Below are 19,922 nucleotides of genomic sequence, written 5' to 3'. Positions count from 1 at the left end.
TTGGCACCAAGAGAGTCGGGTTGCGTGTATGAATGATGAGAAAAGATTTCTGTATAGTAGAATTCATCGTTTATACTCCACCTTCGCACACGTCTTCATCTACCTGATTCATCAATATGGGGTGGATGTTTTAGTTCTGACATGCAGACGGCCACCGTGTATTTATCATGGGTTTTGCCGCAACATCTGGTTCTTTCAGACTCTCTACTTCCATTACCTATCTGTCGTCAGCTCTCTCTTTCTCTTTCTCTCTCTCTCTCTCTCTCTATATATATATATATATAAAGAATTTTTTTTATAACTTTTCCACATCATTTGTATCTTTCTTGGATTGAACTTATTGGTTTCTCCTTTTTGGAAAGATTGTTCCTGCGGTTTGCGGTTTACAACACCCAATTTACTTTCTTATCGATTTATACCATTTATATCTTTAAAAACAAATTTCTAGACAATTATTATCGCCTATAGGCAAAAGATTTAAATAAACTTGTAAAAGAAGGACTATCTCAGAAAGAACAAAAACATATATATTTATATATAATCTAGAAAAGAACCCGCCTGAAAAATAAAACACCTCTTTGAAAAAGAAATATACCTACTTGAGATGGAAAAGAACGCCTTTAGCAAAGAAAAGAACCTGTAAAGCAAGAATAAAGAATTTTCGATGAGAAAAAAATATATTTAAAAAAACAAAAGTTTAAAGGAATTCACACAATACATATGTAAAGAAAAACAATATTATTTTAAAAATAAAAAGAATTATCTTAGGAAAAGTTTCTTAATAAAAAATAATTTCCTTCTTAAGCAGAAACAAAATAAATAGTAATAAAAATAAGGGATTAAAAACATTAAAATATTTTCTATTCCAATTTTAAAACTATGCGTTGATATAAAGAGAATTTAAAAAAAATTCATTTGTAAAATCTTTATATGAGGAAACAACATACAGAATCATCACAAAACAGCAATTTAAGATAGTTAAGGCATGTTAGCTTAATATAGAAAGACTTTTAAAAGAGAAGATTATAATTTAAAAGGAGAAGAAGACAATACCAAAAATAGAGACGTGTATATTAGAGGAAAAAAGAAAAAAAGCTGAGATGAGAAAGGAGCTTAGCAGAACAATTTCTCCTCCCCCGGCGATACATGAATAATGAGATAGGTGAATTAAGAATGTGTGTGTGGAGGTGGAGAAATATCCATGGAAGAGCGGAGTGCCGACTCCGCCCCTCTAAGTCCCTCTTGTGATTAGAGGCTGGCGAGTGTGCTTATTTTTTCTTTCAATCTGTCAGCAATGACAGGATAGAGTTGTCGCTTTCCAAATGTAAACCGTTTATGGATGAACTCTGCGAAATTTTGATTGCTGCAGCCATCTGCGTGATTGCCTCTCCATTCCACGCATTGTTTATTTATTCCCTTTCTATTTTTCCCCCTCTGTCTTTATGATTGCTTTTCTTCAAAATTTTCAAAGATCTATAACACTTGATTTCTTAATTATAAATATTGGCCGACTCAATTCGAATCGTCTTCATTTTTTAAAATGAAACGTTTAAATTACTATCTTTCGAATGTTATCTTTTGATTATTGAACGAAAAAAATATATATACATATATAAATATAGACTATTTAAAGTTTTTTCATTTATATTTTATTCGGCATTTATCATTTAAATGTTATAGAAAAATGCCTTTCTCTATTATCTATCGTTAAATCCAATTAAATTAAAAACGAATAAACTTTTCTAATTAATTACAGACTATGCAAATATTATTAAATTAATTACAATAATTGTTGATTATAATCTGGTTAATCATATTATAACTTAAATAATCAAATTATGTAGCATTTAAATTAGAGATTTATATTATATAAAACTCATGTAAGTGTATTGTACAGTACTGTACTGTACAGTACATGAGTTTTAAGTAATATAAATCTCTAATTTCTGATATTATTTGAATGTATAAGTTAAAGTAGTTTGAAAATAAACTAAAATTTGTTTTCATGTAAGAGATTAAAATGAAAATCAAAACTTATCATACAAGATAGCTTCCGGCTATATTTATCTTATCTTGATATATTTTTCAGTTTTTTCGTTTATAATGAATTTAAGATTGATAATTTACTCAAAGGACGTTATCAAGGTTACCTGTCAATATCGGAAAAATTCAATTGTTTGCAATGCTATATAATTCACGAAAGGGAAAAATTAAGTTAAAAAAGAAATTCAGGAAAAGAAATAAAAATGAACTTCCCTGCAATAGAAATATTATTATTTCATTATAACATATTCTCAGTTTTTTTATTTTTTTCGATTAAATTTTAGAAATAAGTATTTTTGCTGATGTTCTATTTGAAAAATATCTTTTCTGTTAATGAAACATTCAGAATCGACGATTCTTTAAAAAAAAATCACATCGAAATCAAATTCTTGATCACAATAGTATTTTCTACTCGTAAATTTATTAATTTTTTTTATCATTTCTGATGATATTTCTGTTGAAAAACTGCTGACAATTTTCATTTTATCTGTCATTTATGCGCATAAAATTCATCTCCGGTTTATTAAGATTAACACACTCGAATTTTCGGGTCGCGTTATATTTCAAAAATGAATATTGTAGCAAATTTCGAACTCAAATTTGTAGTTTTCTAATGCGATTTAAAATCGTGAAAATTATTAACGTAAACCTATTTAAATGAAATTTTGATTTTATGTATATTTTCTTGAAATAAATTAATTCATCATAAAAATTGATCTAATTGAATAAAGGGGGGAAAACAAGGCGCAGTCTTAATACTTTTTAATGACAGAAACGAAAGCATTTTCTTCGACTGAATAGCTGAACGGCAAATTATTCTCTTGCCATGGAGAAGAAATTAGTTCCAAGAATTTTCTGATTTTTCATGGTAAATTTTCATGAAATTTACCACGAAAAAATCACAAAATTCCTCATCTTTTACTAATCGGATTGATAGGCCTACTACAGCGGATCGGATCTGCTGTAAATGCAAAATTAAGAACTTGTAATTAAACTTAGTTATATTAAAAACTTACTGTATAATAAACTGTATCGGCCACATATAGTTGATTATAAGTTTAACAAACTTAATCCGATATAAATTGTTTGCTTGATTTAAACAAAATACAACTATTCCTATCTAAAATTTAAGAAAATGTATTGATACAGTACTTCAAAATCATAAGTTAGTCATCTTAATATAATCTTAAACATTTTTTAAATTTACTTTCTCAAATTAAACAATTTTATTAATATTTTATTGTTACTAACTTCTTCACAAGTACTGTACAGTACATTTATTAAATGTGCATAGCAATTCTTCATTTGATTGTTTTTATAACTTATAAAAGCCCGCGAAGATATGGGTCTTAAATTAATTATTATCAGGGTCGTTGAAAGCTCTTATAAGGCCCGGGGTAAAGAGGTCTCTTTTTGCCTCTTAGCGAGCCCTTCTAGCTATTATTTTTTTGAACAAGTGAAATACTTAGAATGTTTCTTTATTAATTAAAAGCAGTCGTAAATATTTTATTTTCCGTCAATAAAAATAACATTAATTTTATAGGAGAAGGAACCACTAAAGGCACCTGAGTTTTCTCCGGGCCCGAGAAAAAATCTTCAGCTCTGCTCTCTTCTCGGCGGGCCTACGATAACAATGATTTGTTTTTCTTTTTACTATCGTATTTTAGAAAATACTACGAATATTCTATGAACTTTCCACACCCTTTCTGTCAATATATTAGGTAAATATCGATCGACAAGTCTGTTGTTTATACGGCTTAAACAGTAAAATCAATGATGTGAATTAAATTGTTTATTTCTGAAAATTATATCACATTAATAAACCACAAAATCGGATTTGATCGACGCACATTAAATTGGTATGAAATATAGAAAGATAGGCTTGTAATTAAAACATGGCACACGTATTGTTTTCCATGCTCAGAAATACATTTTTCCGAGCTTGAAATACGCGTAAATATACAATAAATTATATATTTACCTGTTTTGGGATTCAAATAGAATTTGTAGATATAATTTAATTTAAAATTATTAGTTTAAAATTTAATTTTTATTATTAAGTTTTTCAACTTAACTGATTTCTATTTACAAATTCTTATTTCAAAGGTGTAAAAGTTGATAAATATAAGATCTAATATTATGCTGTTATCCACTAAAACGTTGGAAATGTAAAATGTATACAGTAGTGTACAGTATTGCAGTACATTCTTTCATACAGGAATTTTTTTTTTTCATTTTTAAAAATTTATAAAATTGTTATAAAAAATAATATTTATCCGTTAAGCAGTGATACTTTTTAGTTTAATATAATATTACGTAAATTAGATGTATTGTTAAATAATTCTAAAAATTTAATCAAACAAATTTACTACTTGAAAAATATCTAGTTAATTGCAATTAAGGAAACTTTTAAATTGATTTCAACATATAGAATATGAAAAAAAGAGATAAATTTTGTAGCAAAATGATTGCGAAAAGGTAAATAATTTTGAGTGGAAGAATTTAAGTTGATATAGCTTTCCTAGCGAAAAAATATGATGGGAAAATATGAAATTTAGAGATTCGAATCGAATCTAGATATTCTCATAGGAGAATTCCTATCTGCAGTTAGATTTATTTCTAACCAATTAGGCATAGGTTCAACTACCGAAACATTTTTCCGTTTGGAGAGAGAAAGAGAGGGAGAGAAGGAGCTCCGATCGATGCAGACCGCAGTCAGCAGACCATGATTCAGCATCATCTGATGCGAAACTCTTGCCTAGAAGCTGGCCGGAGGCAGGTCATGAGGCAAAGGTCTAGTACGCCCCCGGTCCCCCTGAGACCCAGGAAGACCCCGGGGTCGTTTGATGACGGGCATCAAGTATCCAGAGCTAGTCTCACATCGCTCATCATCTCCCATCAATCAGAGATGCTCACTCTGTTTGTCTGTCATTTGATCAATTCACGGCCATGTGCAGGGCGATTCATCGATTGAACTGTGTCTGGCTGGGACCAAACTACCACTGCTTCATCTCACATAACTCTTTCTCCCACACATTAGTCTAGCCGCAAGAGATTAATAGATCAAATACAATTTCCAATTCTCTTTTCCGAAAAAATCTTCGTAGTTTCAATCCAGTATCTGTTTCATATTGTTGTTTTTATATGATACTAAGTTAATAATCATATTATCTGGTACAGTGATTAACCAATCCATTTTCTTATAGCCTGCAAAATGCGATATTTCAAATACTTTTTTAAAATTATGACATTTTATATACAAATTACTGAAATAATCTAAATTTAAATGAATATTTTCACTTAAATATTGCGTGTAAAGAAATAATTTGAATCATTTTACTAAGTTAAAATGAAATATTTAATATATTTTTTTAAGTTAAGGTAACTTGCAAATGTTAACTATAAATTAAACTTACATTTAAGCTTATTTAAGATGGATTACAAACTTAAATATGATGTTAATACCGAATATCTTAACAATTCTAACATTATTTGGATAATTTTTTGTCTCTTGAGATCGTTTTTCATGAGTGAATTAAGGGATTAGTGGAATGGCTTATTTAGATATAATTTAGAGAGGAAAACGTAGGCACAAAGAAGTATATTCTCGTTAAAAAACGAATTTCTAAAAGTGCATAAATCCTCGAACGGGTGTGTACTTTTCCAGCTTCATCTTCTTCAAAATTAACCCTTTCTGCCGACGGAGTTCAAGAAAAACTGAAATTTATGAAGCTAAAATTACAAAAATCATCAGATAATCTACTTTTTCAAATATGATTTTTTATTAAGTTCCACTTTCAATTACAGCTGATAGATCAGAGAAAATTACATGTCAGCAGGTAATTAAAGAACGGAGCGACGTTCATTAAATTTCTAATATCATCTCATTAATAGTCAATCCTCAAAAAATACTCAAAAATTCAACAAAGTCAAGCCCTTATTCTTGTTTAACTTCACTTACCCTTTAATATTAAAAAAATGGAGTCCTATTCTAGGGCTCGATAAAAGGGAAGAAGAGAGGTTGGGAACAGCACCCCAGGGTAGCACAGCGGGTAGCACGATCAGACATTAGCAGAATGCAAATGAATTTCATTACTGTAGCGTAGAATGTAAAGGGGCACGGAAGCGAGGGACCGGATAACGATTGGATTAATCGGTGGGATAAGGTTACAACTCCTGCTCGTTATTTCGAGTTACCGGGGTGGCCGTGTGCTAATTATCCCTTAGCCAGGCCTATCAATTATATCTGTGCTGCACCGACAGAAAATTACATTAAGGGAAAGACTACAACTCGAAGAGACGCACTTAATCGAATGTTTGCGGCAGAGCTCCCATCTCCCATGCGTCACACTTTCTCTCGACCCTTCGCCCCCGAACTACATCTCCCAACAACTCGTTTTTTTTTCCTTAGACAAAAAAGGACCGCGTCGCATCTTGACGACGCGCAGAAGGGCGCGGTACGATCCAAAAATCGATCAGATATTAATAAAATATAGAAAAGGAGAACGCATGCGTCTTGCTTAATTAGCATAGGGTAGATTAGGACGAAGGGCACGCGGAATTTCGGATTTCGACGATCAGAGGAGAAGAGGAAAAGGCATTAGTGAGGAACACCTGTCCAAGCATTCCAAATGTGTTGGGGATGTAATAGAAGTGCAGCAATCGGAGGATGGACAAGATTACAAACGTCACATGGTGAGCCACATCTCCACCCAGCATTTTTTCACATTAAATAGGGCGGGATTCATTCTAATTGGCGCCTTGATCTCTCCTGACTGTTGTAATTTTCCCCCGACACATCTCGCCAGTAATTATGTTTTTTCTCTTCTTCTCTTTTTCAATCTGCCATCAATCAAACTCCACGTTTGTTTATCCTCCGACAATGTCACCCTGTGCCCGCTCGACCCTTGCCATTGTTTGCTTTGGCATTCTTGCCTGTGCCATTCGCAAAGATAATTTCGAAAGAAGACTTCTAATCTAATTGGAAAAGATCAAAATTGAATATATTTCTATTGAAGATTCAAGAAGGATGCTTCTCAAAATCTAAAATTTATTCAATTTAGATTACAGCTCTGATTATTAAATATTTTAGGAAGATCTAATTCATTTTAAATCTTTCAAATAATAATGATTTTGACAAGAATGTATTTCAAAATTCCTACAAAAAATTAGCTTATAAATAACTTTTTTTTAAATATTGAAACTATAAACGCAGGTGGTTTCTAAAAAAGAGTCGCTCAAACATCAGGATATTTTTTGAGCTTTGGAAAATCACAGAAGGCTTCATGGAGAATCAAGCATCATAATTCTAAGTAGGCTCATAGCTCGCACACAAAAGGCTGTGGTGTGTGGTGGCCGCCAAGAGCAGCCATAGTCAATGACAGATCGCCCTCTGTGCAGAGACGAGAGAATAAAGGACAAGATAAGCACAAAAGAGGAGCCATTGTCAACCACAGAGTAGCGTGGAGAGGGGGAGGGAAGTGCCACCATCTGGGCCGCATCCGGACTTTCAGACGCCAAGACCATGCTAATGAAGCGCCATCAAATGCGTCGGTATTGTCCACTCGGACCAGCGTGACCAAAAATTTGCTTAATTCTATTATAGCGGATCGAGGGACCCACCACATCATCTGCTATGCAGCACATTATGGGGATGTGCTGCCGGATGACTCGGCTAACTGACGGACCAAATGAGCTGTGTTGCGCTTTTTGACTGCATTAGTTTTGCTAACCTCCGCCACTCTTAATGGGGGTCGATCGCGTCACGTGACCTTTCAGATAATATTACGACCGGGGAAACGTAAATAATTGTCAGTTCCGTATCTACACAGCGCAGAATGAATGCAAAAACTATCATTCAATTTAAATGGCGCAATGACTAGATTATTTTAGATTTCGATGGTGATATAATACATCAGGTTAGAATCCTAATGAAAACGACATTTCGTCACTATTAATTACGTTTTGTTTATATCCAAAAACTAGAATAAACAAACAAACAAGCAAAAATAAACATAAAAAGTAACGGAATTTGCGCTAAATAATTTTTAAATGATCAAATAAATAGATTTCCATTTATCCGACTTCCCGCATAACATTTGCAGGTTTCTTTTCTGCCTTATCGCTTGAAATCTTGGGGCCCTCTACTTTAATTGAACTTAATAGGCTCGTTCAACAAAAGGTTTAGCGGAAACGAAAATAATTAATCACAACCAAGTTCTAAATTATCTCTCCAAAAGACTTCGGTGATTTTATGAAAATAATAAAACTTTTCAATTCGATCAAGTCTATATAAAAGCTTTAAATTGGTCCAATATCTTAATTTTAAAGAATATCTGAAATTATAAGAACAATAGTCGAGCTTTAAATCTCACTTAGATTTAAAATATGGCTATTGTCAACTTACGAGTAAAATCACGCTTGTCTGTCTACTCTTATCGGGAAAACAATAAAATGTATCAAATTATTGTCAATTTCCTGAAAAATATCATAACTTGTATTAAATACAGGCTAAAACAATTATTTATGCTTTCAAAAATTTCAACTCTCAACTGATGCTTGGGACAATGATAATGGAATCTGAGCCGAGCATTCAAAATTTCTAAGGCATTATTTCATTTAACAGACCATCTTTCACGAACTTAGATTATAATTCGTGAATAAAAAGAACAAAGTTTTGGCTACCTACAAACTAACATGTATGCTGTTCTATTAAAGCGAACATGCAACATGGATATGAATGCGTACAAAAAAAAAATTACGTAGTTTGCTGTCGACCCGACATTAATCTGTCACCCGGGGGAGGCAAAACTCATGACTGAACTTCGTGCTTTACTTACCTGAGCCTCTTCTGCTTAATTTATTCCATATTAAAGAAGATTCTCTCCTTATATTTAACGCGCCCACAAAAGATACAAGATCTACTGATGAGTGATATAGTAGAGTATAAGTTCCGACATTCCAATCACGTTTATAAGGCCTCAAAGCTAATAGGGCCCAGTTTTTCCAAATTTATGTGAAATACTGTTTATTATTCATGATATTCACAATTAAGAAATAAACTTTCATAATACAATTTGTCATTTAAAATTTTTCATCAAAATCCAGTCAAAAAGTATACAAAAATATATTATTTTTAAAAGTTTCTATTGTTACATAATACACAACATACTCACTAATACTGTTTTTATATTTAAGAGTTAAACTATTTAACTTTAATAGTTTATTTAATTTAATTTTTCTTACAGATTCGTTTGGTAAGAATCATCATAGAATAAAAAGTTTCATAAGATAAAAAATATTTAAATGATAAAAAAACTAGAACAATTCTCAATAAATTTTAATTTTTAAATTTAAATAAAATTATCCAAATAGTAGGCATAAAAATAATTTACGAGCCTCATAATAAAAATCAGCAAATTAGAAACCTTCAGAGGCCTCAAAATTTTATCAGACGTAAATTTGGATGTATAGACCCACTCATCACACTTAACGTCACGAAGGCATCCAAAATTCTTATGAGGCCAGTAAATTACCAAAATAAAATATTAAAATAATTAAATAGACCTATCAGATGAGACTCGTCCTTGATTGCTCTCTCCACTTCTTGTTTTTTATTTAGTGGACGGACGTCGAATTTAAAAGCATTTTTTTTTTTTTACTCCTTATACACAGACGGCCTAGTTATGATAAGAATTTTTATACCTATAGGCATCAATCAATGTCATGTGATATATCTAACTGTTGAATCTTTCAATCGTTTATTCCGCCTGCATCCTCCATTTTCTTCCATCTGTTCTCGGTCTATAGGCTTAGGTGTCGGATAATATAGGTTTAGTCAAGTTTTAATAATAAGTTGATGTCAAATTTACTTAGATTCTTTTATGAAGGATTATGCTTAGAAGATTGAAGAATGTATTGCTTTTAATTTGTTGTCTCGGAGGGAATTCATATTAGACTCTTGGTGGACTTATGAAATTTGTTAACTATTTTTTTTAATTAAGTGAATATTTAGAAAATTTAAATATTGGATAGACTTTTAAGATACACACAAAAATAATTTTACAGAAATTTCTATAATTCTAGTTATAAAGTTCTAGTTTATGATATACAAGTAAAATAAATCCGATTTCGATAGTGAATAAAATCACGATACTGCTCAGAATTATGCCAATATTATCACAAGAATGGTCTTCGTTGTCTAGTTCTAAATTAGAATAAAACAGATCCGATTTCTAAATCATCGAATGCCTAACTAACAATTAAATTTTTTATTTAGTCAGTGCTTGTACTCATCAACAAATTAAGCATATAAGCGATAAACAAACTTTACCCTGGCTAATTCTAAAGATTATCTTGGTTATAAGAGTATGGTGTGCCCTACATTATCACGAAAATACCTTTAAAACATGAATTCATGTTTAATAATTCTAAATTAATATGAATCATCAGCTGAGCTAGCATTTTATAGAAAATCCAAATGCGAAAACATACTAGCTTAAACATTTAATTTAGATAGTATAAGATTCAATGAGAATTTTAAAATATCCGTAAGCCTACACCCCGAAATCCGATATACTAAATGATAGTAAAATAAACCGAGATAACATCAATCTATATGCAGAGGCCATGCCTATAGGCGGACAGGTTAGGGAGAGGACAATTTTTGAAAGATGAATGTAGAAGCAGAAAGAATATCAAGCAGAACAGATAGAGACAAGAGCAAACAGAGAACGTCCTGTTTTTCTCTTAAGAAATTACAGAGATTTAGATGAATTATTTATACAAAACGTTGAATTTGTTTACTTGGTGATTTCTGAGTCTCGTCTATGATGTTCTGCAGACGAAAGACAATGGAAGACGTTGTCTCTTCCAAAATATCGATTTGACTTGTGGCCGGGCTAGAGCAAGCATGGCGAACGAACATGGAAAATTCTTGACACTAAAATTGCTTTATACGAGAGGATGATGTCTATTAATTCCTTTCCTCCTCGTCCATTTGTGCGTACCTTTTGAACTTGTCACCCGAATCATTGGAATGTGTACTGTACTGCGTCCCAAACGAATCCGAGGAATTTATCTTTTCTACTATCAAAGTGTCGTACTCTTAAAGTTTTCCCTTTCCTTCGGATAAAATTCATTTTATTTAATTATTCTCATAAATTATGTTTTGAATAACAAAAATGGTTTGTAGTAATTCAAATCAAAATTTTACCAATGAACTAAGTAAGAATTTCTACGTTAAAATAATTTCAGAACTTTTACAGAAAATTCCATCAGAATCCAAGTCAAAAATTCAATTTATTTTTTATTTTTGAATATAAAACAAAATTATGAAATAGAATAGAACATAAAGTTATTTTAAATCTGAATCTTCTTATTAAAATTGATTTTAATATAGCCATTTATTAAAGAAATATTATAGTTTAACTTAAGTTCTCAACTATCTTTTCTATAACTGCAAAAAGTAAAAATGGACAGAAACTAACTCTATGAAAAGTTGTTTTTTTGTCTATTCTTTGCACAAATTTGTGTTGATTCTAAATACTCACTTTTCCCTGTATATAATAAAGTATATCTAAACTATTATCTAATTTCAATTAGTTTAGTCATTTTTTAATTCGAAATGATGTCGTCATAGATACAACATTTCATTACAGACCCATAGTTAATTCAGTTTTAAAATATTTGGAAATTTTTGAGAATTTTTTAAAGATAACAATTATATTAGAAAAAGATAATAAATGTTTTTCAAAGTATTAATTCAAAGTAATCTTTATTACAGCTAGCGATTGGAATTAATAACTCCGGTTCGTCGAAAGCTTTTGACTTTTTAGATGCTGAAGAAACTTTATAAGCTAAGTGAGTAGATAGGTTACATTGAAGCGATTTTCAGAATAACCCCAAACTTGGACATTTCGGGAGTGGTCCGAAAGGTCTAGTGGGGTAACGGAGTATGCGCAGTGACCTGGCTTCGTTCGATCGATGCAACGATGCTGCACTTGATGCTGCAGATAAAGCGTTCTTAGTATGCCAACCATATTGCTGCAATAACAGCAAGCAAATTATAGGGCTCGGCCATCTATCAGGACTGATTCACACTTCTGTCAGCGACTGGAAGTAGAAACTCTGTGCTCTCATCCCCCTGGGTCAGTCCTCACGTTCTGGACCTGATCCCTTCACATTGCATGAGTTCGTCGAACTTATAGATCGAAGAAAAGGCTCCGGTTTGACCAGGGTCCAAGCAATTCCTGGTCTAACATTTTTCTGATTCTTCTAGAATATTTCACGGCTTGTTAGATCGAACTCCAAAGCTGTTTCCTATAGTTTCTTATTTACCCAAGCATCTAAATTACTAAGTGAGTAAAACAATGGAATGGCTTCGTCTTATCATTATTTTTAGAATAAATTTTGTTGAATGCGTGAACTTAAACTTCATTCATTTAAAACTTAAATGTTCAAATACATAAAATTCAAAATTTAACGGATAATCATCTTACATGATATACTAAAAGCAAAAAATATATAAATAAACAGAAGAAGCATTTCTATAAAAATTTAAGTAATACAGTAAAATTATTTTTCTATTTCTCGTTTCTATTAATCCGGTTTACGCTAATTTTTTTGAATTTATAGAAGTAAATTTGATGTAAAACACATTAAAATGCGAAAATCATGTGATAATAGTGATACCTCTACACAATAAAGAAACAAATCTATTACAATAATTATTTAGAACAATTCTGAAATAAAATCTGAGGTAAAAATTTCTAAAACCGTTATTTAAACTTTCTCTGATCAGTCTAGAGAAAATTGGAGTACAAAAAAAGATCACATCTGCATTTTCTCCCGGAAAAAAGCCAAACGCAGTCCGAACCGCGCCTAAAAAGCTCCCATTCTACCCAAAGCTGATTGGGCGTAAGATTTATGATCTTCTCGCAGGACCAATTAAAATTAGGCATGAATGTCACGTGAGAGCAAAACACATAAGCAGCCGCCTTAATCACAGAGCTTCCAACTATTAATTACACGCATCTGCTTTGATCCTCCAGACTCTGCCAATAATTACCAATCAACCCTGCTTGATGCAATCTCCACTCCCCTTGTGTACACACAGCCAAAGGCCCATAGCTCAACTGTCCGAAATAAATAAGGCTATTTTTTGCCAGACCATATTATTTCAAAAATCATTGTTCTAAAACAAGGTAGAGTTTTGACTAAATTTTAGGATCTCGTATCTTGTATCTTAAAAGTACGAATTAAAATTTCGCATAATTACAAATGATTAATGATTTAAATATCTCGATCATTTGAATTATGCAAAATACAAGTATTTGCATAATTCAAATGGGCCCTACTTATATGTAAGATCTCATTAATGAAAAAGAAAAGTTTTAATTTTGCCCACGTTTAAATGAACTAGGAAAAACTTGACATCTGTTCTGCAGAAAAAGGCTTAACGGACTTAGAGATTTATTAAAGGATTTTACCATAGTAAGGCTCTTATCACGAACTAGGAGGTCTGAAGCAGACAAGCGGTCTCGGACAAATATGGGGCCTAGAAGCTGAGATAGATATAGCCCAACTACCGCATTCATCAAGCGCAAATGAAAAGTGACGTGAGACTAGCAACACTGTATTTCAGATGATATCGTGTCAACCCCCAGATAGGCATAGGAAGAGCCTCATAATAGAAAGTCCTTCTCCAGGGTGTCAAGTGTGTTGATCTCTAATCAGCTCCATGATAAAGTGTTTATCCACGACTAATGACTACCCTTCACCGGGATAAATAATGTGGTCCGGACCAGCCCTATCCATCCCTTACTCCTCAACAGGGAAACGAACCGATAAGGACACGATAAGCTACACTTTTACACATCTAACCAAAAACGGCCGACATTTTAATCTGATTTAATTTCATCCGCAATTTTACCGCTATTCTTAAATAAAAACATGGTCGGGTCATTTTACCACCGTTTTAACCAATTTATTACGATTTTTAACCCGAGGAAATCTAAATAATTTATATATATCAAAAAATAAACACTCATACTGGTGAATGTAAGACGAGATATATGACGTGTTGCCTCGCTCCAATTGGATTCGGTTACGTCATTCAGGTGCCAGGCAGACTGCTTGTCGATTGGTTAGTACTGTTGTAGGCGGGGAAGAAGAGCAAAGGCGTGGTACTACTTTAGTACTGAGAAATTACTTTAGGTATCCGTTTGTGCATATTGAGCGATGTAAGTCGTGCGTGTATGATTTAAAGAAACAAAGAATTGATGATTTAATTTCTTATTCTATCCGAGTTCTTGGCTATCTCTTCATCTTTGATGTCTGACCTGTAATTTTAAAACCACTTTGCTTCTTTCCTAGATAAATGCATATTCGGAATTCGCATTATTATCTCTATTATGTCTATAAAGCGACTTGGATCCTTATCTTACTTATGGTGATATGCTTTAGTCCAAATGATAGGGTTTTAAAACTCTTCGACTCTGCTTATACTTTATTGTGAAAGTAGCTTAAGTTTCTACAAATATTTTTAGCACTATTTTTCTGTCTTAATTACTTCTAATANAATTTACATTATCAATGATTTATGAAAAATATTGTAAATATTCTTATGAAAAATTGTTATGATGATGATGATAAAATATGGTGTTACTATATATTTATATATTACATGTATTTTTCATAATAAAAGTGAACATACTGTATCTCATAAAGAATTGTAGCAAGTCTGAATGGTAGATGGTTATTTGTACACTTTATTTTCAAATCTTGTAATTTTTATGTTCCCCTACATCATGGTTGTATGCTTAAATACTAAATAAAATAAACAGTTCAAAAACAGAGGTGGTGTGTTAACAGCAGAAAGAAGGAAAAGAAGACAAAAATCACTTTTTATATTCATAATATTTTTTATGTTTTTGAAAAATGTAAATACTGTCAGCCAAGTTTTTAATAATTATTATTGTTTGTGGTATTTCAGTCTAGTACTACATTTAATTTAATGTCAATTTCAGAGGCAAACAAATGGCACTAAATTGAAATTTGATTGCATGTATATATACCAGTGTATATATACATACACAATAGATACAACACAAATATTTACAGTAATACCTCGACTTACACTGCCCCGACTTACGCGAACCCGGAGTTACGCGATTTTCAAATCTTGTCGATTCGTCTTTCATTTGAGCGGCACACAACTCTCTATTACTCACTCCCCCCACACTATTGTTCAGCTTACATGTTCGGACATGTTGCGCGGAATCGACACATAGCTACAATTTATTTTGTGTTATTTATTTCTGTGTTTGTTATATCTACGGAGACTTGAGAGACTCTATGTGGTGATTTCTTGTAACCGTGAATGAATCGAAAGACGAGATAAGATTAACGAGAACATTTATTAGCTTACATACATCTGACTTGGATTTTACACACATTGCGAAAATATACCCCGACTTATGCGAATTTGACTTACGCGGTTATCGCTCAGTCCCACCTATCGCGTAAGTTTGAGGTATCCCTGTATATTATTTAAAGTTATAAATTACTATCAATATCATTTAAATGAAAACTATGAATTTAAGAAAATGAAAACTAATCTGAATTTTGAAAGTGTACAAATAACCATCTATCATTCAGACTTGCTACAATTCTTATGAGATACAGTATGTTCACTTTTATTATGAAAAATACATGTAATATATAAATATATAGTAACATCATATTTTATCATCATCATAACAATTTTTCATAAGAATATTTACAGTATTTTTCATAAATCGTTAGTAATGTAAATTTAAAAAAAAACATTTTTTTAAAAATTTAATTACTTTTTTATCAATATATAATACAGTGTTCTCAATATGATATTTTAAAATTCTTCAAACTTAAAATGTAATGTAAATTTTTTAGTTAACTCCTAAGGATAAATATATAGCCCAAATGTGCTAACGTTTCTGAGAAGTTTTGTTTTAGAAACAATTTGGATTGGATTACAGCATAACATTATATACAGGTAACCAATAACCAAACAATTGCCATATTTTAATCAGGCTACCTTACTGCTACTATTAATAATTAAATTCTGAGTAATTTGGTTCTAGAGGTAGGTGTTAGGTGCCATCTCTTATTAAATTCAATAATTATAATTAAAATTAATACAGTAATACCCCGAACTTACGTGATAGGTGGAACCAAGTGATAACCGCGTAAGTCGAATTCGCGTAAGTCGGGGTATAATTTTGCATATAAATACATACAAATAATTTTTAATTGGGGCTGGAGACTAAAGAAAACAATAATTTAGANTATCTTGTAGTATAATTTTATTTTTTCCGTTATTCGAAGCTACGCTATTTTATTTTTATTTTTTTTTATCTTTAGGTAAATCGGAATTGTATAATCTAAGAGCATGTAGACATTTTTTTCTTTTTGTGTTTATTAATTTTTTTTATCTTGAAATAAAAAAATAAGGAATATCTCAAAGAATTTTAAATTTTTATAAATTTTAATAAAACCATAGGCCTACAAAAATTTTATATAAAAAATGAAGGTTTGTTAAAAACTGTTCACAAACTTCACATATCTTTGTAAAGAGTATAAAATATAACTTTTACAGTTACAAGTCTATGCAGATATAAGCAAACACTTTTATAAATTCCACGAAAAGTAAGTTACTTTGCGAACTTGAGTATCGTTGATGGTATCTATTAAAATAAATTATAGATACGCCTATTTAACGCTCTTAAGTTTTCATAATAATGATAGAAAACTTATTTTAATTATATCTAATTTATTTCCACGATGCATAACAAATATTATTATAATTACAACCATGAAATGTTACGGACTTCACACAATACTGAGAATTTAAATCTTAATAAACAAATAGAACCATACTTCTAGACCTATTACATTAACACCTCATAAGACTATATATTTTAGAATATTTACTCATAATAATGGTTTATTGAACAGATAATAATGCTCATAAAATTTATTCTATAGGAATCACTATTATTAAACATTTTATTGTCAATAAAACATGATTAATATCCAATTTTAAACAAGTGTAGCGTTAAATGGGTAGAAAACATAAATATTTATGTTAAAGCATCAATGACACTACTAACACAGATTTCAGACCTTCTAATCTCAGAGATTATCAAAAACACAAGTTATAACGAGCAGGCCTACACTGATCCGATGTTATCTTTAGGCCCTGTACTCCCCCGGCACGGGTGTCATGGACCAGACAAGCAAAGTGGTGACAGCTGCTGAAAATAGAGTTCCACCCCTCATAACACGCTTAGATCTGCACTTCTAATAAATAAAAAACCTTGTTTCATAAACCCTCTATTTGTTATAATAACTGTAGCAGATGTTTTCTTGGATCCTGGCATAATTTGGGAGGAGTAAGACCAAAATCAAGTTTTGCAATTTAAAGTGAAACATTGTATCCAAATATTATTTTGGATTGTCAAATTCTTTAAAACATTTTCTAAATATTTTCAAATTTTCTTTTCTAATGAAACTTATTTCATAGGCTTAATTATTGATAGATAAATCCTATAAAATGTTAGATACGGCCCATATTAATTGCATTTAGTTCGGTAACTTGTTTATATTTAGATTAATCATTTACAAAAATTTAAAAGTATAAATTCTATTTCCGATGGAAGAAACTTCCGACCTGGGATATCTGTGATATATGTGACCTGTGATCTAAATACTTCGATATTCATTTGTACTAAAAATCTGCGTTTAATAAATCTACAAATGAAATAATATTAAATGCCTGTGTCAGATATTTCAATGCACTATTAAAAGAAAGTAATTTAAATAATATTTGAAATACTCAAAACAATTATTGTTTTATATTTTATGTTTTCAAGCCGATTTATATGTAGGTTTTAATATGAACTTTATAAAGATTTTTATAAATAATATGCATCATTTGAAATTCATTTGACATTCATTTTTGTATCAGATTGTATATTTTTGTATTAAAAATTAATCTTAATAATTGATAGGTCTAAATTAAGTTCATGAATATTAAATTTTAGTAGTCGAGATATAGATTATTATTCATTATTTTAGCTATAAATAACATTTAAACAAATAACACGCACAGTTTTTTTAAATTACAAATATTATACGAACATAGAATGTAACAGTAAGTTACGGATAAAATAAGTTTCAAAAATGTTTAATAAATAATCTATTTTCAACTCTTTATTACAGATTTAACTAAATTCATAAATGAAATTAAATATTCGATTAATAATCCTAATTATTCTGAATGAAGTTTGATTGTTTTAAAACCATACCTTCCAGGCACTTAATACCCATTAAAAATCCCTTAGAATCCATTTGATATAGAGAATTGCTAGACGTTAATAGGTATTAACAGGTAACAAAAGGCTCGCTGGAAGAATATTTTGAAAATAAAATTTCCATACTTCAATTACTCCTCCCAAAACGTAAAAAGTAATGAATTAGGATAGGAAAAGATAAGCCTACAGGCAAACGCTCATGCCACTTTCAGATTCAGACTGACAGCACTGAATATTAGTATAGTGTTACGGGGTTAAAGAGTACATAATCAAATCAATAACGCTGCAGGCTGTCACGGTATAAAGTCCGTGATTAGAATAATATTATACAATTAAAAATATAGTTTAAAGATCGTTATTGACCAATAATGATATCCAAAAAGAACAAAAAGGGGAAAGAAAGAAATGAAATGGAGGAGAAAAAAGCTAGCAATTCCTCTTTCGCATCAGAGAACTTGTGGTTTAAACTGAACAAAATAACTCTTTTGGTGGTTTTCTTAAATCACCAAAAATCAATGAAATCCAAACGATTAATTGTTACATTTACTCTCAAATTTGCTGATAATTTTTACATTCTAAAATAATTTAATTAAAATGCTGTGTGATGAAGCCATATTTCAGATTATTAAAAATATTCAGTTTTAAATGTTGCAATTTATCCTTCTACAAAAAATTATTTTTAATTTGCTAATGAACCTGTATATTTTGTTGAAAATAAAAATATTTTTATGCCAGAATATATTCCTGGCATTATTTAATAACCTAAATCCAGTGGGATCAGTTTTTAGTTAAAAGAGATTATGTTGATGCAAAGCAACCGATACATAAGGCTGTCAAGATGGCGTATAGAATAGGAAGAATGAAGAAGACGACCAGAATTTTAAGCAGGAATCATTCAAGATGGGATGTCACCTGTTACTTTTTAATTCATTTATCACACAAAAATCTTTCCAAACGCACACTATCCGTCATTATGTGTTACGTTTTTTTTAATATGTTAAATTATGGCGAATATTAGTTATGTTGAAATACACGGCAATGATATGACAACACAAAAAGTAATAAACACCTGAATGAAATTCTTCTTGCATTCCAACAAATATCTTGTAGTATAATTTTATTTTTTCCGTTATTCGAAGCTACGCTATTTTATTTTTATTTTTTTTTATCTTTAGGTAAATCGGAATTGTATAATCTTTCTAGGCGATAACAGTTCCTATTATATCAGTCGTTGAGATTATATCATAAGACTAGTTTATATCAATTTTAAAATAAGCAAACACATGAAGATCGAATTTAAATTTACATTATTAAAACTATCTCCATTATCAAATCTTATGGTTATTTTTACATGTTTTCCATTAATTATCTTTTATATTTTTCATTCATATAAGTTGTATAATTTCCGTATTTGTTTTAGAATATAGTCTAATTATTTAGGCTACTTATTTTTTAGTTTTCGTCTAACATTCTTTTCTGAAACTTTGTATTTTTCAAATTTTTCTAAGTCTCAAATTGTGCATT

At 30.8% G+C, this 19,922-nt stretch overlaps 1 protein-coding gene across 3 annotated transcripts in view; it reads right to left on the bottom strand.

Annotated features, from left to right (window-relative positions):
- Positions 1-19,922, bottom strand: part of LOC111621422 (transcription factor Sp9-like) — a 44,683-nt gene that overhangs the window by 23,450 nt on the left and 1,311 nt on the right. Inside the window, exon 2 of one of the 3 annotated variants that reach the window (XM_023363553.1) lies at positions 600-637. The exons of the other annotated variants lie outside the window; for them this stretch is intronic. The gene's annotated coding sequence lies outside the window, so the exon portion shown is untranslated. The remainder of the gene's footprint in view (positions 1-599; positions 638-19,922) is intronic. 3 annotated transcript variants of the gene reach the window in all.

The sequence above is a fragment of the Centruroides sculpturatus genome, unplaced genomic scaffold, assembly GCF_000671375.1.
Source record: "Centruroides sculpturatus isolate CEXI.00-Female unplaced genomic scaffold, Cexi_2.0 scaffold270, whole genome shotgun sequence".
NCBI lineage: Eukaryota > Metazoa > Arthropoda > Arachnida > Scorpiones > Buthidae > Centruroides > Centruroides sculpturatus.
This window is presented reverse-complemented; position numbering and strand designations above follow the sequence as displayed.